Source organism: Manis javanica, chromosome 14 (assembly GCF_040802235.1).
Source record: "Manis javanica isolate MJ-LG chromosome 14, MJ_LKY, whole genome shotgun sequence".
Taxonomy (NCBI): Eukaryota; Metazoa; Chordata; class Mammalia; order Pholidota; family Manidae; genus Manis; species Manis javanica.
Genome location: NC_133169.1, coordinates 68,076,540 through 68,104,150, shown reverse-complemented (window position 1 = coordinate 68,104,150; position 27,611 = coordinate 68,076,540). Strand labels below are relative to the sequence as shown.

General features: G+C 34.9%; 2 pseudogenes; both read left to right on the top strand.

The window, feature by feature from the left end:
- The first annotated feature begins 10,333 nt into the window (after positions 1–10,333).
- LOC140846058 (olfactory receptor 14A16-like) lies at positions 10,334–11,280 on the top strand (annotated as a pseudogene).
- A 5,632-nt stretch (positions 11,281–16,912) lies between these two features.
- On the top strand, positions 16,913–17,860 carry LOC140846257 (olfactory receptor 2T8-like; annotated as a pseudogene).
- Positions 17,861–27,611: the final 9,751 nt, after the last annotated feature.

Genomic DNA, 27,611 nt, shown 5'->3' with positions numbered 1-27,611 from the left:
ATGAGTGATCTCTTCTTGAACATATCTCCCCGGGCAAGGAAAACAACAGCAAAAATGAGCAAGTGGGACTACATTAAGCTGAAAAGCTTCTGTACAGCGAAAGACACCATCAATAGAACAAAAAGGAACCCTACAGTATGGGAGAATATATTTGAAAATGACAGATCTGATAAAGGCTTGACGTCCAGAATATATAAAGAGCTCACACGCCTCAACAAACAAAAAACAAATAACCCAATTAAAAAATGGGCAGAGGAACTGAACAGACAGTTCTCCAAAAAAGAAATACAGATGGCCAAGAGACACATGAAAAGATGCTCCACATCGCTAATTATCAGAGAAATGCAAATTAAAACTACAATGAGGTATCACCTCACACCAGTAAGGATAGCTGCCATCCAAAAGACAAACAACAACAAATGTTGGCGAGGCTGTGGAGAAAGGGGAACCCTCCTACACTGCTGGTGGGAATGTAAATTAGTTCAACCATTGTGGAAAGCAGTATGGAGGTGCATCAAAATGCTCAAAACAGACCTACCATTTGACCCAGGAATTCCACTCCTAGGAATTTACCCTAAGAACGCAGCAATCAAGTTTGAGAAAGACAGATGCACTCCTATGTTTATTGCAGCACTATTTACAATAGCCAAGAATTGGAAGCAACCTAAATGTCCATCTGTAGATGAATGGATAAAGAAGATGTGGTACATATACACAATGGAATACTACTCAGCCATAAGAAGTGGAAAAATCCAACCATTTGCAGCAACATGGATGGAGCTGGAGAGTATTATGCTCAGTGAAATAAGCCAAGCGGAGAAAGAGAAATACCAAATGATTTCACTCATCTGAGGAGTATAGGAACAAAGGAAAAACTGAAGGAACAAAACAGCAGCAGAATTACAGAACCCAAAAATGGACTAACAGGTACCAAAGGGAAAGGAACTGGGGAGGATGGGTGGGCAGGGAGGGATAAGGGGGGGGAAGAAGAAGCGGGGTATTAAGATTAGCATGCATGGGGGGGAGGGAGAAAGGGGAGGGTGGGCTGCACAACACAGAGAGGACAAGTAGTGACTCTACCACATTTTGCTAAGTTGATGGACAGTAACCGTAATGGGGTTGTTAGGGGGGACCTGATATAGGGGAGAGCATAGTAAACATAGTATTCTTCATGTAAGGGTAGATTAAAAATTAAAAAAAAAAAAAAAAAAAAGAAAGAAAGAAAGAAAGAAAAGGGGATTACTCGTTAACAGGATAAAACTATTGGTAAATCAAAGATCAACGCATGCTTTAAATATCCTTAATGTTGATCACTTAAAGGGTGTCAGATGATCAGCTATGGAGGTACTCTTTTCTGATAATATTCCTTTCTCTTAATTAAAAAAAAAAAAAAAAAGCTGTTCCTGTGTGCTGACCTCCAATGAGTTCTGCACAGTGGTATAGAGGGCATGTCAAAGTGTGGGCAAAGGGTCTGTTTGTTTCTACGCAGAAGATCAAGGCCTAGCTTGGATACCCAGAAAATGAACTAAGATACGATATGAGGAGGAGCTTCCGGCATCAGCACTCTCTGGAGGACTCGTGCCGGGGGATGATCATCAAAAAGCCTCCCCAGGGATCCGGACGATGCTGCGGTTGTGGCTGCATCCAGCCCACCGTCTCCTGGACTTGCCATAAGAAGGAGGAGGGAGATGTCTAGGCTGGCATGTGCATACAGTGAGACAACGAATTTGACTGGATCTGTACTGTTGGAACTCAACCAGGAGTTGGGAGGGGTGCAAGTTGTAGCACCCCAAAATCTCATGACTATAGACTATCTATGGTTAAAAGAACATATGGGATGTGAACAGATCCCAGAAATGGGCTGCTTTAATTTGTCTGATGGTTCAAGTACAGTTGGAAAATATCCATCATATTATAGATAAATTTTCACAAATGCCTAGGGTGCCTAAATGGTTTTCTTGGCTTCACTGGAGATGGCTGGTAATTATAGATTTGCTTTGTTTATGTCACCGTATTCCTATTATGTTAATATGTGTGTGCAAATTAGTTAGTAGTTTGAAACCTATACATACTTAAGGTACTATACAAGAAGACATGTCAAAGAAATAATCAATCCTCCCAAGTTTCCTTCATATGCTACATCTATAGCTTTTCTTCTTCCTTCCTAATTACAAACCTTAAATAGAATTCGTGCCTCATATCGAATTTACCGAGTATCATAATTCCTCCAGGTGGTAAAGATACCTCGAGACAAATGCTGGGCATAGAAGCCACAGGGCATAAATCTGCAAAGAAGTAAAAAGCTAACCTTTGCAAACAATATGGCTTCTCTCTCACTTACCAACTTTACATTTCCCTGTATGGCCCCGGAAGATGACTGGTTAGCCAGAGACGGGTAAGATTCCTCAAGGGAGGAACAACCTAAGACAGGCACAGTCGCAGGGGGGCCATCAGGTGAGAATTTGGGGATCAACAGAGGTGAGGCTCAGAACCTCACCCCCCCTGCTTTGAGAGAAATCTTCTGCATCCGTGGATGTCTTGCTGCCCTTGTCTAGCCTGGATTAATACTTAGTCCATAGGCACACACCTGATCATCTGATCATCTACATTTGCCTTCTTACAGCACTAAACTATGTTTTCTACCTTTATCTTGCATCTACCTACCACTTCAGCATTTTATTAAAAATAAAAATAATAATAATAATAGGAGAAATGTGGGATCAACATATAAATCAAGTACAAAGATCAAATGAATATTCATATTTGACCTGATGGTTTATAGGTCATATTGCATGATCAAAACCGAAAGTTTCTGTGATGAATGCCCTTGTACTGTTCACCATGTAAGAATTTATTCACTCTGTAAGAATTCGTTCACCATGTAAGAACTTGTTCGTTATGCCTCAGAAGATTGGAGACTGACGAGAATTAGGCTTGAGATGGATTAATGATTGTACATTGAGCATCGACCCCCCTATACTGAATTTTATTGTTGTTAACAACCATTTGATCAATAAATATGAGAGATGCCCTCTCAAAAAAAAAAAAAATAAATAAATAAATAAAATAAAAAAAAAAAAAAAAAAAAAAAAGCAGTTCCTGTGTGGTGACCTCCAATAATTTCTGCACAATGGTATAAAGTTCATATCAAAGTGTGTGCAAAGGGTCTGTTTGTGTTTATACCGAGGACTAAAGCCCAATTTGGCTGCCCAGAATACGAAATAAGATATGATATGAAGAAGAAGTTCCAAGATCAACATACTCTGGAAGAGTCATTCCAGAAGATGATCATCAAAAAACATCAACAAAGATCCTGGTGCTGTTGCAGTTGTAGCTGGTGCTGTTGCAGATGTAGCATTCATCCCACTGGTTCCTGGAATTGTCATTGGAATAGAGAAGTATATATCTAAGCTTGTCTGTGCATACAGTAAAATAACAAATTTGACTGGATCTATGCTGTTGGAACTCAACCAAGAATTAGGAGAAGTGCAAGTTGCAGTGCTCCAAAATCTTGAGATACAGACTATCTACTGTTAAAATAACATATGGGATGCGAACAGTTCCCAGGAATGTGTTTCAAATTGTCTGATTTTTCTCAAACTATTCAAATTCAGTTAGACAATCTCCATCATATCATAGATAAATTTTCACAAATGCTTGGGGTGCCTAACTGGTTTTCTTGGTTTCACTGGAGATGGCTGGTAATTGTAGGTCTGCATTGTTTATGTAACTGTATTCCTATTATGGTAATGTGTGTGTACAATTTAATTAGTAGTTTAAAACCTATACATTCTTAAGTTACTCTAAAAGAAAATATGTCAAAGAAATAATCAATCTTCCCATGTTTTCTTCCGTCTGCTACTTCTATAGCTTTTCTTCTTCCTTCCTAATTACAACTCTTACATAGAATTCATGCCTCATAATGAATTTATCGAGTATCATAATTCTTCCAAGTGGTAAAGATACCTCAAGACAAATACTGGGCATAAAAGCCACAGGGCATAAATCTGAAAAGAAGTAAAAAGCTAAACTTTTCAAATAATTTTGACTCTCTCTCACTTACCAACTTTACATTTCCCTGTATGGCCCCGGGAGATGACTGTTTAGCCATAGATGGGTAATGTTCCTCAAGGGAAGAACAACCTAAGACAGGCACAGTTGCAGGGTGGCCTTCAGGTGAGAAATCGGGGAATCAACAGAGGTGAGGCTTAGAACCCCACACCCCCTCTTTTGAGAGAAATCTTCTGCATCCGTGGATGTTTTGTTGCCCTTGTCTAGCTTGGATTAATACTTAGTCTATAGGCACACACCTGATCATCTACATTTGCTTTCTTAGAGCACTAAACTATTTTCTAACTTTATCTTGCATCTACCTACCACTTCAACATTTTATTAAAACAATAATAATAATAATAATAATAATAATAATAATAATAAGGGAGAAATAATGTGGGATCCACATATAAATCAAGTATAAAAATCAAACGTATATTCATATTTGGCCTGATTGATTGTGGTTCATAATGCGTGATCAAAACCAAAAGTTTCTGTGGTGACTGCCTTTGTACTGTTCACCATGTAAGAAGTTATTTACTATGTAAGAATTTGTTCACCATGTAAGAACTTATTAGTTGTGCTTCAGAACATCGGAGAGTGATGAGAATTAGGCTTGTGGTGGATTAATGATTGTGCATTGAGTCTCCTGTACAGAATTTTATTGTTGTTAACTGTTAACAACCATTTGATCAATAAATATGAGAGATGCCCTCTAAAAAAAGAAAAAGAAATACCATATGATCCAGTAACTCCACATCTAGGAATATACCTCAAGAAAGCAAGATCTCAGATTCAAAAAGACACATGCACCCCTATGTTTATCCCAGCACTATTTACAATAGCCAAGATATGGAACCAACCTAAGTGTACATCAGTAGATGAATAGATAAAAAAGTTGTGGTACATATACACAATGGGATACTATTCAGCCATGAGAAGAAAACAAATCCTACCATTTGCAACAACATGGATGGAGTTAGAAGGTATTATGCTCAGTGAAATTAGCCAGGTGGAGAAAGACAAATACCAAGTGATTTCTCTCATTTCTGGAGTATAACAACAAAACAAAACTGAAGGAACAAAACAGCAGCAGACTCACAGACTCCAAGAAGGGACTAGTGGTTATGAAAGGGGAGGTGAGGGGAGAGGGAGGGTGGGTGGAGATGGAGAGAGAGGGGATTAAGTGGTATTATGATCAGTACACATGGTGTATGTGAGGTCACAGGGAAGACATGTTATCCCAGAGAAGACAAGTAGTGACTCTGTGGCATCTTACTACACTGATGGGCTGTGACTGCAATGGGGTATGGGGGGTACATTATAATATGGGTGAATGTAGTAACCACAATGTTTTTCATGTGAAATCTTCATAAGAGTGTATATCAATGATAACTTAATAAAACAATGTGTTTTTCACTAAAAAAACACCCTCTAAGCACATTGCACAGAATTTCAGGAGTTGTATAGCATATAAACAACTAAAGGGATTAAAAATGGAATGATAACTTTCAGTCTAACAAGAGGTCTAGTATCAAGGTATTTGCCCACCTAGTACTGATCATTACTCCTGGAGAAGTTGGCAGACACCATCTCAACTAAGTGATCAAAATTAGTATCAATAGCGGTGAAATTGTCATAGTGTGTCTCCTTTTGTTCTTGCATTTTTTTTCCCTAGATTTATGTAGGTATTATTGAAACAAAACATAAGTAGGCTTAAGGTGTATAATGTTATAATTAGACACAAATGTATTGAAAAATTGTTCCTAATGTAAGGTTAGTTAACACCTTTAACTCCTCACATTATAATGATTTGTGTGTGTGTAGTGATAACCTGACCTACTTTCTTAATAACCCCCAAGTATATACAGAGTATTGTTAATTATGGTCATTATGCTATAGATAAAAAGTCGCGGCTTTTATTTGTCTTACAGCTGGGCATTTGTTCCATTTGACCAACTACTCCAAATTTCATCCTCATTGGAGACCCAACAATCAACATTTGATGCTCTATTTCTATAAGCTCAGCTTCTTTAGACTCCTCATGTAAATAAAACCATAGTGTTATTCTTTGTATGTCTCACTTGTTTCACTCAGTATAATGCCACCAAGGTCTATCCAAATTATTGAGAAAGGCAAAATTTCTTTTTATAGAACTGCATAACATTTCATTACATATATATATATATTATGTATATGAACTCACAAATTTTACATCGTTCATTGAAGGACTCTTAGGATTTCCACATCTGGATGTTTCCACATCTTTCTTGGTTATGGGTGTAGTACTGAAATGAATACAATATTCGCATTTCTTTCAGGTATATAGACAGAAGTGGGATTGATGAATCGTATGGTAGTTTTATTTTTTGAGTGAAGTCCACAGTGTCTTACACACTGGCTGTGCCAATTTACATTCCCATGAAGGGTTCCACATCCTTGCCAACACATAGTGTCTCATTTTATTGGGAATAGCCCTCTAACAGATCATAAATTGATACCTCACTTTATTTGCATTTTGTTGCAGATATCTATTTTTAAACAATATTTTCTTTATTTTTTTGCTTAGTTTTTGCTATTACATTGTATGTATGTATTTTAGGTATTAATTCCTTGTCAGGTAGATGGTCTGCAAAAATTTTTTCCCTTTCCATGTATTGCTTTTTGTTTTACCGTTTCTCTGCTCTGCAGAAGCACTGTAGTTCAGGGTAGTCCTACTTGTTTATTTTTGCCTTGATGCTTATGCTTTTGGTGTCGTATCCAATAAACCCTGCCAAGACTGATGTCAAGGTGGCTCTTGGGTATGGTTTCTAGGAGTGTTATGGTATCAGATCTTATGTGTAAGTCTTTGATCCACCTTGAGTTAGTTTTTGTGAGTGTTGTATTTTTATTCATGTAGTTATCCACTTTCCGCACACTGTTAATTGAAGAGGATACCATTTTTCATTTCATGTTCTTGGCTCCCTTGACGAATATTACTTGAATATATATGTGTACTAATTTCTGGGTAGCCCATATATTCCATTGATCTATGTATGTATTTTTATACCAGTACTATACTATTTTGATTACTGCGGTTTTTTCATAATGCTTGAAATGAGAGAGTGAGAGCTTCCAACTATGTCCCTCTTTTCAAGGCTGCTTTTGCTAGTCAGAGTATTTTTTTATTTCATTCTAATTTATGATAGTTTCTATTTCTGTGAAAAATGGCATTCTAATTTTGATAGGGATTAAACTGATTCTGTAGATGGTTTGGTGTAGTATAGTGTATTAACAATAGTAATTCTTATAATCTGTGGACGTATTTCCTTTCCATGTATTTTGCGTCCAGCCCTCCTCCCAATCTACTTTCTCTACCGTCTACACTTACCAGAGAGTGATCAAGGTAAGTATAGCATGACATGCTTCTCTCCTACTCAGAACCACCTGTGTCTTTCCTCTCACAGTAAAAATTAACAGCTTCACATGAAGTGCAGTATTCCTGATCATGAAATCTTTTTGTTCACTCATATTCTAGTCTCTTGTTTCCCTGCTCCCCGGAGATCGCCAGGCTCACCTGTCACACCTCCGCTTGTGCTCTTAACGAACCTGCTGTTAGTGGCCCTCCTTTTGGGACTGCACTGTATTCCCTTCCTCCAGTCTCTCTCCAAGGCCTCCATCTCCGGGTGAGAGGCAGTACATTCACACTCACCTTTGGACTTTGACTCACTGCACTGCTTTTAATGATGTATTGCAATCTACCGAGTCTAACCCATAGTAGGCACTCAATAAATGACTGAAAGATTGCATGCCAGATTAACTGGAGTCCTATCACAGATATGTAAACCACTAACAAAGTTAAAATATGGCATGCTGATTACACAAATAATTGAGTGAGATTTAGCATAGGCTGATACTGACTGAGCAGGTTAATGGAGAAAACAATAACACTATATTCCCTTTGGAATAAAACAGCTTCATAAATTACAACTCTTGAACTATGTTTAAACACACAAGAGATCAGCAGGAGAGGTAACATGGTCAAGCTCTTCAGGTCTCCTGTTTTTCTTTGAGTTATCGATGAAGCCAAAGTTGAGAATCGTACAACTTTTCAGAGGAACCAACAAAGCTAGTTATCTCTACTCAGTGGAAATGTGTATCCTTCTGTCCTTGTGATGGCAGTAAATTTCACTAGAAAAAAGCTTAAGTAGACAACTGGAACTTTTATGTACCAGGATTTGGAGGTATACTATTAAATAATTTTTGTGGAAATATCATTTTAAATTTAAAGTATTCTAGATTTAAATTTTCATTTTATATTTGAAAAAAGTAACAGTAGTTAAAATACTAATTTTACAAGAATGAACACTAAAAAAATATCTAGAGGGATCAATTTATTGTGTGGTACATAAATTGTTCAATTAACAATATCAGCTTTTTTGAGGTGAGTTTCAGTGGGAGAAAATATTATTTTTATTAAATTTAAGGTGCTCCACTAATTATGATTTTAGTGGTTTTATTAGAGTATTACATTACTATCTGTTAGTGCTGAATTTAGCATTAAGAATACTAAAGTGAAAGTGTATAAAATCTTAAATGAAATAATTAATGAGAAGTAGACAGTAAATAATGAAGACCCTCAAGATGAAACTAAAATTAAAATAATGTTGAGTCTTCAAAAAAGGCGTGTTATATTTTTCAACCCCTAAAATATTACTGACATATATGAGTCAGATTGTATCTTCAGGGACACTATTAAGCATTATTTCTTAATCATTTAATATGTCAGAGTAGAAGTGATGGACAGATATAGACATCTATTTATCATGATGAACACCTGGGTTTTTCTTAGTCTGTCACTGAGAGGCTACTACTGATCTTGTAAATTGAAGAATTCACGATATTTTAACAGGGACATCAGCACATGTATATCAAATCTAATTTTATCATTACGAACATGTATTTTGAGTAAACCCCATATTTTTACATCTTTGACTGGAAAACATTCTAAACTTTATTTTGTTTTCATTAAAATATGTGGAATTATTTCCACTAATGTATTAAAATTGCTTTATATTATTACTTTCCCAAACCTAACAATCAATATTTACTGAAGATGTTCACATAGTCCAGCACCATGGGGAAAAGTGGAACATAATATTTGAGAGAATTAGAATAAGAAGAGTGTGTGTGATAGAATATTGTATATTAAAGGCTTAATATTTTACCACATTTGCATGAAGGTGGATGAACAAAATCTGTACAAACAGAAGGTATCAATATGTTACTGCAAAAAGAGGAAAATTACATTCAGCAGACCAAGACTGAATTTAGCTCCACCTGTATAAATGGTCACTTCTCTCTCACCACGTATTTGCATTAATCTTATGTTAGGGAGAGAAGGAGACAGGAAAATAGATGGGGAATATGTGAACGTGGATAATATCATACTTACAAGTTCATGTATTGTGGGACTTGAAGTTCAGAGATGATGAAAAAGAAAAAAGATAATGGAGAAATACTTTTTAACTTATTAGATATGGGGAAAAAGGCAGATAAATTGGGAAATAATAAGAGGAAGTGATAAGCTGATGAATATAAGGCCAACAATCAAAAGTCATACCCTGTAGGATTTGATACCTACGGTAATCAGGATATGTGTCATATAGAACTGTAATGCATATATGCATAAAACCACCTACGTTTATGATAAATAATTTGAGTATTATGAATGAGGAAAACGCAGATCTATCTCTATATAAAAATGTTAAATGTAAGAACATCTCCAGATTGAGTTTTTTGTAGAGAGAATATAGGTTAGATAGTTTACAGGATTGAGGAAGGTCTGTAATTCATTTTTTTAAAGAATTGTTTCCCATTCAATTTCTTAGAAGATGTGCTGAAACAAATGTTGTTAATTATGGGATAGGATGTAAGGACATTAAGATTAGGACACAATTTAGCGTTATTGGTCTGTTTCTGAGGATCCATTTATAGACGTGGGGAGGGTGCTTTCCATCAGAACACTTACGTTAAGGTCGATTCAAATTTTCACTCCTTTAGCATCTTTCATAGAATATATTTGGGTAATAAAAATGGCACGTGCATGTGCACTGAGTATAAAGTGGTTCAGTAAAGCAGTGTTATTCAGGTACTGTTGGTGATCAACCCACAAGATAGGAGTAACATTTTTATTAAATAGATTGTGTGATGACTATATGAATATATAACTATATTGTAAGTTGAATATGCAAAGACTTGAAAATGACGTTTCATTTCTCTTATTTTTTAATACAGATTTATGTCTCCAAGCACAACAAATCTCACAGCTGTCATAGAATTTATCCTCATTGGATTTTCTACCAATGAAAATATGCACATGTTGCACTCAGTGCTCTTCATCTTGATATACTTCTTGGCACTAATGGAAAACGTCCTCATTATCATGATCATAACTTTGGACAAGCGTCGCTGCACCCCATGTACTTCTTCCTGAAGAATTTGTCTTTCTTGGATCTCTGCCTAGTTACATTCATAATCCCCAAATCCATTGCCAACTCCTTGACTCACAGTGACTCCATCTCATTTCCTGGCTGTGTAGCCCAGGTCTTTCTGCTTGTGTTTTTGGCAACTGCAGAGCTTAATCTCCTCACCGTGATGTGCTTTGACTGCTATGCTACCATATGCCACCCCCTGCACTACGAGGTCATCATGAATGTGAATATGCATGTTCAGTTGACAGCCGTGTCCTGGCTGGGTGTGGGTCTGATCGCCATAATGCACACAGCCGGTACCTTTTCCTTATCCTACTGTGGTTCTAATGTGGTCCATCATTTTTTTTATGATATCCCATAGTTATTGGCTATTTATTGCTCAGAAAACATAATAAGAGTGATTGTACCTATCCTCATTAGTGTGGTATTGGATATCTGCTGTTTTATTTTCATCATTGTTTCTTATGCCTACATGTTCTCCACTGTCAAGAAAATGCCATCAACAGAAGGTCGGTCAAAAGCCTTCTCCACTTGCCTTCCACATCTGATTGTGATTGTGTTATTTCTCTCCACTGGTTTCTCTGCTTATCTGAGGCCTATTTCACAGGCCCCTTCCATTTTTGACCTTGTCATTTCTGTGTTCTACACCATGGTGCCCCCAACCTTTAATCCCATGATATGTAGTCTAAGAAATAATGCCATAAAAAAGTCTCTGGAAATGTTGCTGACGGGACTATTCACCCAAAATCATTAGGTATTCCAGCTTTTATTTAAATAACAATTATCATCAATAATTATACGTCCATTATTTTGTAATATTTTTACTTAAAATCCTTTGAAGACACATTTTAGAAGATTTTTAGGTTTGTAACAAAAATTATTGTGATGTATAGAGATTTTCCACATAACCCTTATACCCACAAATGCATAGCCTCCCACAAGAGCAATATACTAACTAGAGTCATACTTCTTTTAAACCAAGAATTGAACATTGACATCTCATAATTACTCAACATCCAGAGTTTACATTAGGGTTTCCATCTTAGTGTTCTGCATTCTGTGAGTTGTATAAATGTAGAATGACATTTACTCATGAGTATATCACAGAGAGCATTTCACTACCCCCCAAATCTTCTGTGCTTTGCCTATTTTTCTCCCTTACTTCCATCAGCTTCTGGCAGCCACTGAATTCTTCCATTCTCCATAGTTTTGGCTTTTGTAGAATGTGGTATAGTTGGAATCATGCAATAAACATTTTGAAATTAGCTTCTTTTACTTAATAATGGGCATTTAAGTTTCCCCATGTCTTTTTATAGCTAGACGGCTCGTTTCCTTTTATTTATGAATAATATCCCATTTTCTGCATGCCCAACATTCATTTACCTTTCCACCTGCTGAATGCCACCTTGACTTATTCCAAGTTTTAGCAACTAACAATAAAGCTGCTATGGATATTCTTTTGCATTTTCATTTGTGTATATAAGTTTTCACCTTCTTTGGGTAAATACCGAGGAACATGTTTGCCTGACCACATGATAAAAGTATGTATGGTTTGTAAAAAACCCACCAAAACTAATTTCCAAGTGGCTGTACCATTTTGAATTCCTGTAACTAATATGTACGCCTTCCTGGTGCTGCACCTTCTCAGCAGCGTTTCTATTAATATCTGGAACTGGCCAATCAAATTGTGTGCAGTGGTATCTCATTGTTTTTACTTTTATTTTCTTGATGATATATGATATGGAGCATCTTTTCAAATCTTTATTTGACATCTGTGTGTCTTCGTCAGTGAAGTACCCAATTTTCAGTGGGAGTGTTTGTTTCCTTATTGTTGAATTTTATTTGTTCTTTGCATAATTTGAATAAGGGTCTTTGATCCTATATGTCTTCCACGAATTATTTCTCCCAGCCTGTTGCTTGTCTTCTCCTTCTCTTGATATTTTCTTTCTCAGAACAGGAGTTTTTAATTTTACTGTAGTCCAGGTTACCAACATTTGCTTTCATGAATCCTGCCTTTGATGTTGTATCTAAAACGGCATCATACAACTAAGGTTATCAAGACTTTCTCTTAGGCTGTCTAGCAGGGTTTTATACTGCAATGCTTTGCATTCATGTCTAAGATCCATTTTGAATCAAATTCTCTAAAGTGTGTATAGTATATATCTGGACTGTTTTTTCATGCTAAGTTTTTCCAGCAACATTATCAGTTGAATAGGCAATCTGCTCCTTTGTCGAATATGAGTTGATTATGTTTACAGAGGTCTATTTTTGAGCTTTCTATTCTATTGCATTGACCTATTTTATGCTTTTTGGTCATTACCTCACTGTCTTGATTATTGTAGCTTCCAACTAAGTCCTGACGTTGGGCAGTATCAGTCCTCTAACTCTGTTTTTGTTCTTGATTTTATGTGACTGATTTTGCTTTTTAAAACCTTCTTATTTGTGGGATGATTGACAAATATACTTGTATTTGTGTGTATATTTATTGACTCAGTATGTTGTACATCTGAAACAAATATGTTGTATATCCTAATAATAAATAAAAATAAAGTATACAATGTGAAAATTTTATATACATATATATTTATATATAAGTATATATATAGTTGAATCATTACCAAGATGAGGATAGTTAATGCAACATCAAATCACATAGTTCACAGAATTAACTCATTGAGGGTTAGTGATAATTTATAAGATTTATTTTAAGCAACTATTAAGTATAGAATAACATATTATTAACTATAGTCATCAAGCTCTACATAACATCCTCTTAACTTTTCCTTCTAACTAAAAAGTTTTACCTTTTGACATCCATCGCCCCTTTTTCCCCTCACTGAAGCCTGAGGCAGCTACCATCTTATTCTCTGTAAATACAAAGTTGTTTGTTTGCTTGATTTTTAGATTCCACATGTAAGTTAGGCCATACAGTATTTGTCTTTCTGTCTGGCTGACCTCACTTAGAATAATGCCTTCCGGATTCCCCCATTTGGTCACCAATGGCAAGACTTTCCTCATTCTTATCTATGAATGATATACCATGGATGTGTGTGTGTATAATTTTATTTTAGCACTTATCCATCAAAGATATTTTAGGTTGTTTCTATAGCTTGGCTTTTTTCAATAATGCAGCAATGAACATGGGAGTGAAGATACTCTTTGATATACTGATTTCCGTTCTTTCAGGTACATCCCAGTAGTGGTATCATTGGATCAAATGGGGTTTATATTTAAGTTTCTGAGTCACCACTGTACTGTATTCGATACATAGACTACTCCATTTCACATTTACATCAACAGTGTCTGAGAGATACCTTTTCCCATATCTTGTTTATATTTGTTTTCTGTCTGACAACAGCCATGGTGAGATATATGAGGTGATACCTGGTTATGGTTTTGACTTCTAGTTCTCTATCCATTAGTGATGTTGAGGCACCTTTTCAATACCTGGTGGCCTTTTGCATATGCACTTTGGAAAAATTATACTCAGGTCCTGTCTTCATTTTCTATTTAGATTATTTGCTCTGTGATACTGAACTGCGTATGTTTCTTTAATATATTTTGGATATTAAGCCCTTATAATATATGTGGTTGGCAAATATATCATCCCTTTCCATAGAATGACTTTTGAACCACAGAAAATCCATAGTTCTGCTGTTTACACCATATAGATTCACAGATAAAAGCCTCTATTTGTCTGTCCTACAATCTGGAGAACTGAAATGTATGCAAGCTGACACAGTCATCAGGTAAAAACTATAATAATAACCTGTCCAGTGAATGATTTGATGTTACTATTTTAGTTTTTAGAGCATAGGTTGGTTAATCATCTCAGCATCCTAAAGAAAAAGTGTTCAGTTTTAATGTTAGGGCAACAAGGATCAGAAAAATGTAGAAGAAAAATTATAGACACTATTCTAAATTTTCTGTGATAACTCTATAATAGGAAGTGTGTATCTTTGTGCCTTCTATTAGCATTGTCAAAGAGATGATTCTGAGACTGAACACAAATAACTAGAAGTTTTAGAAATATTCTAAGCAAAAGTCTGGGAACAGAGAGAAAAAATATTTCTGAAGCCATAGTGAAAAAAGAAAGATAAATACTTATGTTTTAGATTAGTAAATCTTCCTGTTCCTGCACTAGTCAATGTTGAACTTCCATTCTTCACTTAGTGCCACTATTCTTTACTTGCAGGATGAGTTAATTCTTCATTTTTATTTCCAACCACACTTTTTACCTGTTGGCAATTTAGTTAGGAATTATCTCTTAATATCTTGTGTAGGTTTACAGATACTTAAATCAGTGGAAAACTGACTCATTCACATAGCGTGAAAGTAGAGTTAGGAATATTAATGCAGCATCAATCAACCCAAATGTCCATAGATGGATGGAATTAATAAGGAAAACATTATACATACAAAGGAATATATTATTCACCTTAGGAAGGAATGAAATTCTGATACATTTGCAGCATGGATGAGGGTTGAGGATGTTATGTTAAAAGAAATAAGCCAGGCACAAAAGGTCAAATTTTGTATAATTCCACTTATCTGATGATCCCATAAGAGTCAAATTTAAAGAGACAGAACAGTAGTAAGATGCCTGACAGTTTCTGGGGGCAGGAGGTTTAGAGGGTCACTGTTTAAAGGGCACGTATTTTTAGTTTGATAATATGCATAGAGTCCTGGCAATGGATATTGGTGACAGTTGCAGAAAAAAATGCAAATATGCATGTCACTGTACTACAGAATACCTAAAAGTAGGTAGAATAATAGCAAAAACTATTTTAAGAAAATTACCCAACACCCTACAATAACTAAACTACAGATTTTTTAACACTTATTTGCCTTATTTTTTATTGTTGTTTTTAAAAAACTAAATAGTAAGTGGCATTCAGACTCCGCACCTCTTAAAAATGTTCTTTCTCTTTCACAAGTGCTCTCTTACTTCACACACACACACACACACACACACACACACACACACACACGCATGCAAACACAAAGGCACCATTTACTTTTTATGCATTGATTTTTAAACAAGTTTGAAGTTTTGTCAACATTCAAGAAGAAGAGATGAGAATAATGGAAAATAAGAAGTCTTCCAATCAAAGAAATGAATCAGTAGGATTAGTTACTAGGTGTTCAGAGTGCAAGTCACAAATGTAGGGCTTTGCAGATAGAAAAAGTTTTGGAAAATGCAAAGAGGAAGTGGGCTCTGTGACGTCTAACTCTGAGTCAACCAACTAAAACCCTCCAGCAGAATGCCGCCCCTACAACCACGATGCTCCCGCAGTGAGGCTGGGGACTGAGTGAGGCCTGGCACTGCCTTTGTCTGCCTTCATTGGCCTTCCAGTATGGGAGGGCTGTGTGCAGTGGGGAGAAGGAATGACGATGGAGGATGGGGACTCCTGCCACCATGTCACTTCACTGAATGACATCAGATCCTTGAGACTGATTTACCATCCCCATCTCTGGTCATATTTATTCAAAAAGAATAAATAGTTCCAGTAACAGCAGATAAGAAATGAAATTGCCCTTAAATATGTATGTTCTCTTGGCACCGAGGAGGAAAGTAATTTATCTCTGCTCGGTGAGAAACGAATGACTTTTTATTTTTTCTTCTTTATCAGAAGATACTATATTTCTGTGAATTTGAGGGGAAACAGTGTCATTACACGAGTGCCTTTATACAGTAAATGAGAGCACACTAAGCAGTACAGTCTTGCTTTGTGTGAAAGCATTCAAAGAAGGTCATTCTTGTTTTCAGTGTATAACGTGATACATTCAAGCTAAAGGCACTGTCAATTCCAAGTAGTTATGTTTCCATCTGCAGACTCAGGTCTGTCAGTTCCTAGACCAGAGGAAATAAGCTGTCTTGTTTGGAAAGTAAAGAATGCCTCCTAAGATTACTCAACATCAGGAAAAATTGTCTGATTTTGGTTAAGTTTCAATAAGTTTTGAAATGTTACATAGGTATAACTCCATTATCGAGTACTTAGCTTTTACACACTTAAATGCATCGATTTAATTCTGCTTCCAAGAGTAATACTGTGCTTTATACAAGGCTAGAACAAATATTTTATAAATTGTATAATTAATACCTTGTCCATTTGTGTTGCCATCATAGAGCATAAAGATACGCTTACAAAGCAAATTGGATTTACAAAGAATTCTCATTTATTGTGTCTATTAAAAAAACTAAACTGAGAAGTAGTTAAAATTAAAACCTTGAAAACAAGAAAATAGTGAAATTAATTTTATGTTCTAATTAAAAGATTTTTCAAATGGCAGATCAAGTGTTTGAAATAAGTTTTGTTATTTTCAGTTATTTTCATGAAAAATATAATTGAAATGGAGCACTGTATCTGATGAAATTCATCTATTTCGCCGTTTTTAGTGTTAATCCTGTTGAAATCATGGAAAGTGGGGACACTACCTCAGAGTTAATTCTCCTAGGACTCTTTAACCACTCACAAGCCCACCCGTTTCTCTTTGTGATGGCTCCGACAGTTGCCTTCCCCTCCCTCGTGGGTAACGCCCTCATGATCCTGCTGATTCACCGGGACCCCCGGCTGCACACGCCCATGTACTTCCTGCTGAGCCAGCTCTCCCTCAAGGACCTGGTGCTGGTCTGCACCACTGTGCCCAAGATGACTGCTCACTACGTGAGAGGGAGAAAGTCCTTCTCCCCCACTGGCTGTGGGGTGCAGATCTTCTTCCTCACATTGGGAGGAGGTGGATGCTTCCTCCTGGTGGCCATGTCCTACGACCGCTATGTGGCTATTTGCCACCTCCTGAGATACCCCATCCTCATAAACTGAAGACTATGCCTGCTAATGACCTGGGGGTCGTGGTTCCTGGGAGCAGCTGATGGGCTCATGCAGGCTGCTGCCACCCTGGGCTTCCTGTTTTGCAGGGCTCAGGAGATTGAACATTTCTTCGGTGATGTGCTCACTCTGGTGCGTTTGGCTTGTGCCGACGTGTACACCTGCTATGTGTTAACGCTCCTGGTCCCACCTTCCCTCATTCAGGTTTCCTATAGTCTCACCCTGGCTGCTCTTCTCCAGATGCATTCTACTGAAGCCCACAAAAAAGCTTTTGCCACCTGCTTCTCACATTTGGCTGTGGTGGGACTGTTTAATGGAGCAGGCATTTTTACTTACATGAGATCCAGATCCTATAGATCAGCTAACCATGACAAGGTTGTGTCAGCATTTCTTACTCTCTTAAGCCCTGTGTTGTACCCCCTCACCTACAGTCTGAGGAACAATGAGGTCAAGGGAGCCCTGACGAGGTTTATGGGCCAGTGTCCTGCCTTAAACAATGACTGAGGGCAAGATTCCTAATGAGAAGTTATGTATGCATTATTTCTATAATGGTTATTTCTCTTTTTCTTTGAAATGCAGATGGACCTCCATATATTGGGATTGTCTATTACATTGTCATCAAGAATAAATTGTGGATGTTAAAGTCTGTTGATCACAAATCTTTATTACAGTGTTTCCACACTACACCTCACAAATTTATTCAATGAATTAACTTGGCTGCTTTTGCCTAGCTGCCTGTCTTATGCTCTTACTGACTGGTTCTACTGGAGCTATGTATTTGATATATGTTTAAATTATTGCCAAAATTTTGTTTATAAAAGAAATTCAGCAAGGCATGTGTTACCACAAAGTAGGTATTTTATTGTGCCACCATCTTTATATCAGTGATTATCAAACTAATGTTCCTTTCTACCTATAATAACTTCTTCTCTGATATACTCCATTCTTTATGAAATACTATAAACAAAGAAATCATATTATTATATATATAACAACTATTATATGGAGTTTACCTTGCGACTTCCTGAAATACAAATAAATTTGAAATTTATGGTGGGGTGTAACTTCCATCCATGGAAGAGAAAGCATGGACTAGAATCATCTTCCCCCTATTATTTTTATGAAACATTTTTCCATCCCTTCACTTTTAATTTGTGCATGTCTTTGGGTCTGAAATGAATCTCCTGTAGGCAGCGTATACACTGGTCTTGTTTCTTGATCTATTCTGCCATTCGTGTCTTTTGATTAGTGCACTCAGTCCATTTACATATAATGTAATTATTGGTAGGTATATGTTATCACCAGTTTATCAACTGTTTTCTGTTTGTTTTGTGGTTCCTCTCTGTTCCTTTCTTCCTCCCTTGTTGGTGGTTTTCTTTAGTGTTGTGTGGTTGTATTTCCCTTTTTTACTTTTTTGTGTGTCTGTTACAGGCTTTAGGTTTGTACTTATCATAAGGTTCAAGGATAGCTTCTGAAGTAGATAACAGCCTATATTAAGTTGATGATTGCTTTATTTCAAACACAATCTAAAAGTGCTTTTATCTTCGTTTTCCTCCTCCGCACTTTATGTATTAGATGTCATAATCTGCATTTTTGGGGTATCCTTTGAGCCATCTTATGTAGTTAACTTTACTACCTTTGTTTTGTTTTAATTTTGTATGTGCTTTGTAATTAATTGGCCTACTACCTTTAATGTGCATTCATTTTCACTGGTGAAAGCTCTTCAGCCTAAGGAACATTTCTGTCTACAGCAGTCCTTTTAATGTGTTCTGTAATTCTAGTTTAGTGATTGTACATTCCTTAGGCCTTCATTTACATGGGAAACATTTAATCTCTGCTTCAAATTTGAATGAAAATCTTGCTGGGTTGAGATTTTTGGTCAGAGGTCCTTCTGTTTCCATACATCAAATTATTCATGCCCCTCCCTCTGACCTATAAAGTCTCTGCTGAGAAGTCTGATGATAGTTTCACAGGGTTTCCATTATAAGTAATCTTTGTTCTCTCTCTGGCTGCTTTCAATACTATTTCCTTATCCTTATTCTTTGCCTTTTTAATTATTGTATGTCTTGGTGGTGTCCTCCTGGGGTTCTTTTGTTAGAGGATCTCTGGCCTTCCGTGACCTGAGTATCTATTTTCTTCCCCAGAAATTTTCACCAGTTATTTCCTCAAAGAGTGTTTCTAACTCTTTGTCTCTATCTTGTCCTTCTGGTATCCCTATTACACAAATATTGATTCATTTGGAGTTACCATACAACTCTCTTTTCATTCTTTCATTCCTAGAGATTCATTTTTCTCTCTGTATTTCAGTTTCATGTGTCCTTATTCAAGGAGATACATGACAATCCGACAACTAACATTATAATCAATGATAAAAAGATCAAATAATTTACTCCAAGATCAGGAACAAGGCATGTGCGCCCACTCCCTCCAGTTCTTTTCAGTAAGGTGCTGAAAATCTTAACTAAAGCAATTAGACAAACAAATAAAACATGTGAAATATATCCAAATTGGAAATGAAGAATTAAATTGTCTTCCTTTGCAAATGACATATTTTTATAGAAACTCCCAAGAACGCTATAAAAAAATGTTAGAAGTAAATTTGTATGATGTACAATCAACATACACATTCATTTGTTCCTAAACAGAAAAATAAAATATATGAAAATAAATAAAACAATCCCATATATTCAAAAACAGTAAAATATTCAGCAAGAAATTCAAATGAGATAAAAGATCTGTGCTCTCAATTATAAAACATTGATTAAAGAAATTAAATAAAATACAAGTAAATGAAAATATGTAGCATGCCCATGGATTGGAAAAATTTTTATTGTTGTAATGACAAAATTATCCAAAGCTGTTTTTAGATTAAATGCAGTCTTCATCAAAATTGTAAAGGCATTTTTCACAGAAATACAAAATAATTTTGAAAGTCATATAGAAGCATAGAAATACCCTAGTAGCCAAAGAAATTCTTAAAAAGAAGAACAAAATTGGAGGCTTCACAGTTTGTGATTTCAAATTACATCACAAAGATATTGTAATTAAAACAATATGGCACTGGCATGAAAGCAGACTCATAGACCAATGCAACCAAATCAACATTCTAGAAATGAAACTCATGCATGTACAATAAAGTAACTAATATTTGACAAAGGAGTCATATGACCTAACAGTCTGTTTGGAAAAGACAGCTCCATGCCTATGTTCATTGCAGTATTAGTCACAAAAGTCAAAACAGAAAATAAAAACAACCTGTGTCCATTGAAAGATGAATGAATAAAGTTAATATAATATAGGAGATCCTTCCGTTTACATCAAAATAGATGAACCTTAAGGACATTATTGTAAGTGAAATGAGTTAGATAGTAAAGATGAATACTGTATAGTGTGACTTATACATGGAATCTAAGTAAGCCAAATTCATAGAAACAGAGAGAATAGTGGTTGTCAGGAGCTGGGGTTTTGGAATATATAGCAGATGTTGATCAAAGGGATCAAACTTCCAATTTTAATAGGAATAAGTTCTGGGTATTTAATGTACAGCAGGGTGACTACAGGTACCAATATTGTGTTATACAGTCGAAAGGTGCTGAGACTGTAAATTTTAAATATATTACTGCAGACTCACATGCACATGAGGTAATTTTGTGAGGTAATGTATGTCTGAATTAACATCATTGTGGTGATCATTTTGCAGTATATAAATGTATCAAATCATCACACTGTCCACCTTAAACTCAAGGTTGTACATCAATTATGTCTCAATAGAACTAGAAAAATATACTAAGTATATTAATACAGTCATGTAAATCAACATTAATGATTTGTACAATTCTTATATCTGCTTTAATATCTGTTCACAACAGTCATTTATAATTGGTAACATAAAATAACAATGAAAAAATCACCCTTAAAATTACACACGGGAAAATTTAAAGGATACAAATTATAAGTAATCCCTTAACGCTTTTATGTCTGTATTATCAACTAACAGCCATGTTCAGGAGAAAATAGAAATAATGACAAAATAAAACATTTGAAGATATTATGCTTGCTGATGCCAATACTCACTAACTGTTTAAGTGAGGTGATAGACAAGGTTGGGTGGTACTCACTTTAATCTAAGTTTTAGATATCTAGCACACAATACAGTACTTTCAATTATATCTTTATTGTTTTGAAGCATTATTTATCACTTTACTTCACACAGTTGCATTCCTTAGAAAAGGAAAAGTTTTCTACTTTTCCACAGAGTCTTGGAAATCCTGATCTAAATAGCGTGTCATCTGTATTGAAGAGGTTTTTAGCATAAAGGTTATACAATTTCATGTGAAAAGTAATAAGTAATAAGCTATAAAATGTGTACAGACTCCTGGATAAATGTTATGTAATACAATGTGGTAGACAAAAAGAAAGTAACACAACTTTATTTTTTAAACACAACAGTTTAGATGAAGGATATTTGTTGATTGATAAGGGAACCATTTAAATATAGTAGAGTTCAGACTGTCAGGTGATATTACCATAAGGTCATACCTGAAATTTTACTTTAAAGAGTGTTAACAGAAACTCCTGGGAAATGTAACAATTTCCTAATCTCTGTGGTGAAAAAATGCTATCATTGGATTTCTGTATTACCAAAAGAAGGGATAACTTTATAAACTTTTATTACTCTCCAGAGAAAATGTCTGTGGGGTACACACCTGAGGTTGACTATCTGCTTAGTATCCCTTTCTCTTGAGAAACTGAATAGATTGTACCTTGGAGACCACGTAAGGGCACGTTAATGTTCTTCATGCTTCCTTGTTTACCTCTTTCAATCCCATATCCTTTGGTTAAATCATTATGACCAATCACAAATTCATCATGCACATGCTTTATCATTGCTGCTGGAGATGAAACGCGTGGATAAATTAAACCCACTTTCTTCATGAAAAGAAACAGTAATGACAGCAGTGAAAAAATACCCAAATAAAAACATTAATTTAGGTAAGTTATTTCCAGTTTTTTACAAAAGCCCCTTTCCTGGCAGCCTATGACACATAGAATGTCTACATGGACATCTTTTAGTTTTATAGATGTAGTAGTCCCTGCTCGCAAAGAAAGTTATTCTGATTTAGTATACAGATGTCCACCCAAATGAATAGGCTTAGAGGTATTGATGTTATTTAGTATCTGAAAACTATAGCTATGGGTTATAGTTCATATTTTTAAATGGCTTTTAGGTTGAAAACTCTTCTAACAGCTCCATTTCCAAAGCTGATCTAGAAATATTTAAAAGTATATGTCATTACACATTTCTGAATTTCTCTTTAAAATATAAGCTGGTCCTCTTGATTTTATGCTGATGAGACTATAAAATGTCCAAACCATGACAATTCAGTTAATGTATTATTATGGTTTGTAGTTTTCTTTTTTCATATTTGTCTAGTTTTTGTAGTTTGACCTCCCAGAATTAGTTTAGAATTACTCCTACCTCTTCCATTTTTCTGGAATACTTTCAAAAGAGTATTAGCTCTTTAAAAGTTTGGTAGCTTTCACCCATGAAGCTGTCTGGTTGTTGAATTTTGTTTATTGGGAATTTTTTGATTACCAATTCAATCTTGTTAGAAGTAATTGGTCTGTTCAGGTTTTCAGTTTATTCCTGGGTAAGGAAGATGGTATGTTTCTAGGAATTTATACATGTCTTTTAGTTTGTCAAATTTATTGGCATATCATTTCCCATGTGATTTTCGTATAATTATTTGAGTTTTTCTGTGTCAGTGGTAACTTCTTTTTACATTTCTGATCTTTTCTTTATTTTTGTCTTCTCTTCCTTTTCCTTGGTATCTCTGCCTAAGGGTTTGTCTATCATATATGTTGTAGAAATATATATTACACACTTCTGAATTTCTGGGTTCTTTGTAGCATGAGATAAACTGGTCTTTGATTTTATGCTGATGAGACTATAAATTTTCCAAAAAATAAACTTTCAGTCAATGTGATAAATTCAACCTTCAAATAATATGTTAATATCATTAAACACAACTACGCAGCCAACACGTACAAGATTTGGTTCTAGTATGACTTTTCTAGATGTTTATGTCATACACATGATCTGCTGCAGTTAATATTTTGTCTACACTAGGGGTGGAATGTGGTATTTGAGGAAGAACAACTCCATCCACGCATTTGTTACTAAAGAGAACATGATTGTTTTGGGCCATACATAGTCAGAAATTATGATAATTTCCATAATTGCCTTGAGCACAATTTTCAATTAATATTCTTCAAGTATTCTACATTTGAGAGTTTTATTTATCTCTCATGTATTAGAGTTAGGCTCTAGCTTCATAATTTTGTCACCTATTCAATAATGAATCCTTGGCTTTTCTTCTTTTAGAAGCCAGGTATGTTTCAATAAATCTGTTAAAATGGCTATACTTGGAGGAGCCCTGTGGACCAGTAATCTAAGATAAAGGAATATGCCCAGAGAGATATGAGAAAAGCTGAGGTTCTGGTTACATTTGTTTTCCATAAGAGATTTTTTGATAACATGTTGCTTTAAAAAAACCACACACCCCACTGTTTCTTGGAATTAATATTATTGAAAACTTAGCTTCCATCCACTTCAAGAACATTAGCCTGACTCTGAAAGCAAAACTCACATTGAACTTCAAGATGAGTTTAAGCCTTCAACAAGGTAGGCACAGATGACATAAATAACACAAAGGAAAGATGTCAATCTTAATACTCCCTCTATGGAATCAGTGCCATAGTCTACTCCTGGAAATGTCATCATTTCATTCAATTCAGCTATTATTCTCCAAACACATTACACTAGTTGTATATTCATTATATTTGTTCTATTATTAATTCAAACAGATAAGGTTTTTTTAAAGTAAAGTAATTGTTTTCATTATTCTACAAAACCAGAAAACTTTTAATAACAAATTTTCATTTCATAGCTACAGAGTTAATAATCTTTGAATCCTTTTCTGTCTAGGTTAATTCACTTAGAATTACATAATTTTGAGACATGTGTTTCAAATAATTTATTTGCTCTTCAATAATTCTCTGATATGAGTTTAATCTCACAAATGGAGACAATGAAAAATTATAAATTGCTCAAATTAATTCTTAAAAATCATTTATTCCTTATTTTTTGCAAGTGGGAACACATAGGCTTTATGTTATGAAAGTAGATGAGCTACTCCCTATCTTGCCAGATGCTATATTAGCCAAAGTTTGCTGAAATGTATTATTTTGTTTTGATAATTTTTCATTCATCTAATTATTCCATTATCTAAGTCTGAACTATTAAAAGGTGTGATACAGGAGTAAATATGACATGGACTCTATTATTCAAGGGCCTTGCAGGTTAATTTAAAAATACATAAATTAAGGATCAATTGAATTGCTACAGCTTAATTGTTTTGACAAACATAAAGGGATCTGAGACACACACCAAAAATAAGCTGGAATGAGTCTTAGGGAGGTTATAAAGCCAAAAGAAAGTGGAAAATAGATTATAACTACTACTCTTGATAGTAAAAAAAACAAGAGTGTTTCAATAATTTTATATTTGGCATTTTCATGGTGAATTTATACCTCATGTGAATTGCAAAAGAACAGTAAAACATATCTGTGTTGAAATATTAGTTTCACTTACTCATAACTATGATAAATCATGGGGAAAACTTAACATCTTATCAATCTCAGTTTATTCATTGGAAAACAGGTAATATGATTTCCAGGGTAATTGAATGAAAATGAATTAGAGAATGAATGACATAGCTTAGTTTGGGTGTGATAAAATGCTTTTGTTTTAATATAGAATTTAATTATTCTTGAACTAATTTCATGGTAATGAATCAATTGAACCAATATGACTACACCATAACCCAAATAAATTGTATTTATATTTTCACAGAAAAAAATCCAACATGGATTGATGGCCTGATTAAATCTGGTTTCTGAGCTTCATGCTTCTGCAAACCACAAGACCTACATGCAGGTGATGGAAATTTATCTGCTTTTCAGGGTTGGACACATTGCTTCTCCCTATCATGTCCTATGACCATTTTGTGGCCATCTGCCTCCCTCTGTCCTACTTATCCATCATGACTCCCAAATTTTGTGCCTATCTGCTGCCCAGCTCCTGGATCTCTGCTGTCTTGAGTGCACAGATACAGACCATCTTATTGGTGCAATTACCCTTCTGTGAGGATAACAAGATTCCTCAGTTCTTCTGTGATATTCCTCCATTGCTAAAGTTGTCCTGTTCAGATACCCACATCAATGAGTTATTTATTTTTATTGAGGGGGGCTTGTAGTGGTGGTGAACTTTACCTGCATTTTAGTTTCTTACATACTCATTGGTTGTGCTATAGTCAGAATACCACCAACCACAGGGAAGTTTAAAGCATTCTCCACGTGTTCTTCTCACACCTGTGTGGGCCTTTTGTTTTTTGGTACGATAATTGTTGTTTATTTATGTCCCTCCACCTTCCACACAGCTGAAACAGACAGAGCAGCAGCTGTGATGTACACTGTGATCACTGCCTTGTTAAACCCTTTTATCTATAGTCTAAGGAATAGTAATCTGACAGGAGTTCTTAGGAAAACCATCCAAAAGAAATTGTTTATATGATATATGTCAAGGTGTGAGGACTTTTCAGGTGAACATATAAATGAGTCAATAATTTTATTAAATGTTCCCATTTAAATCTGCTTTTTTTGTGACTGTAAGGTTTACTTATAGTTTCTTCAGTAAATTATTTTATTTGTGTATAACAATTTATGAATTATAATATCTTAACACAACTGTTAGCATACAATTTTTAAAGTCCATAAATCTGAGTATATAAATATTGTAGATGATGTAGAAAAAAAATTTCTAATTCCTAGGATTTCTACAAACCTGACATCCTAAAATGTCAAATAAATCTCAAATATGGTTATTCCAAAATTCATTCTATTGGATATGATTAAATATTGTGAAATAACATTATTCCAAAGGGAATAATTACACTTATTTGATATTAGTTCTGATTGTATTTAGGTAGATTTTTTTGGATATTCTAAATATAAAGTCAAATCATTGGAAACAAATATATTTATCAATTAATTTCCAATTTTCATTATCTTTTCAGTATATTTTAGGTTAATTGCATTGGTAATAAACACTAATACATATAAAAAAAGCAGGTGTAGTGGGCATCCTGTTTCATTTACTTTCAATTTTACCATGTTTTTATTTTCAACTTTTTTATTTTCAGTTTTATCATGTTTTTAAGATGCTGAAATGTGTTTTTATATACATTTATAAAATAATGTATATAATTACTTTATTTTACATATATAAATTTTATTTTCTAGTTATTTTGTATATATATTATTTTATATAATGTATCCATATATTATTTCCTATTTTCTCTCTCTCTCTCTCTCTCTCTCTTTTATATATATTAATCTAATTTCCATTTCCTTTGGTTTATGTGTGCATCTGTGTTGTGTATGTGTATTTACTTGGGTTAAAAAAGGTCAGTGGTCAGAAATAGGTGTTAAGTATGCCATATACCTTTCAATGTCTAAAAATTTGGTCATGTAACTTTTCTCCCTTGATCTATGGCTTTAATACATTTGAGGATAAGGCACTTCTTACTGCAAAATATGCTGGTTGGGTTGTACCAAATATGCTCGTTTCACATCCGTGCACATATATATGCAACAGGAATAAATTGTGCTTAATAGTATTGGCTGAATCCTGATAACACATGCCTAAAACTTGATCTTCATGGTGTCATGCCCACTCTGCAATCCTCACTGCAAAATACGTGTAATCTCAAGAAATAAACTGTCCATCATAGTTGTACTAACACTAAGGGTCTCATATCCCAGTGATGAGAATGCAAGGGGTCAAGATTGATGAGTATGAAACAGATGATCCAGGATAGATAGTGAATAAGTACTGTCTACCTATATTCCTCATAATATTCTATATAATAACAAAAAATTAAAACCCACCAAAGAGTTTTAAGCTGGTAGCAAAAAGGTCAAATATGAATGTTGCATCAAACAGACAAGTGTTACATACACCTATGCTCACATGTGTTTTCTCCTAAAATATTTAGTAATTTATATTTCAAATTTAGAATTACAATGCAGCTGATAATATCTATGGTATTAGTGATGTTAAAGATACATTTTCACTATGGATATTTAATTGATGAGACATCTTTTTTCTTTTTATATATTTTAATTATAGTGG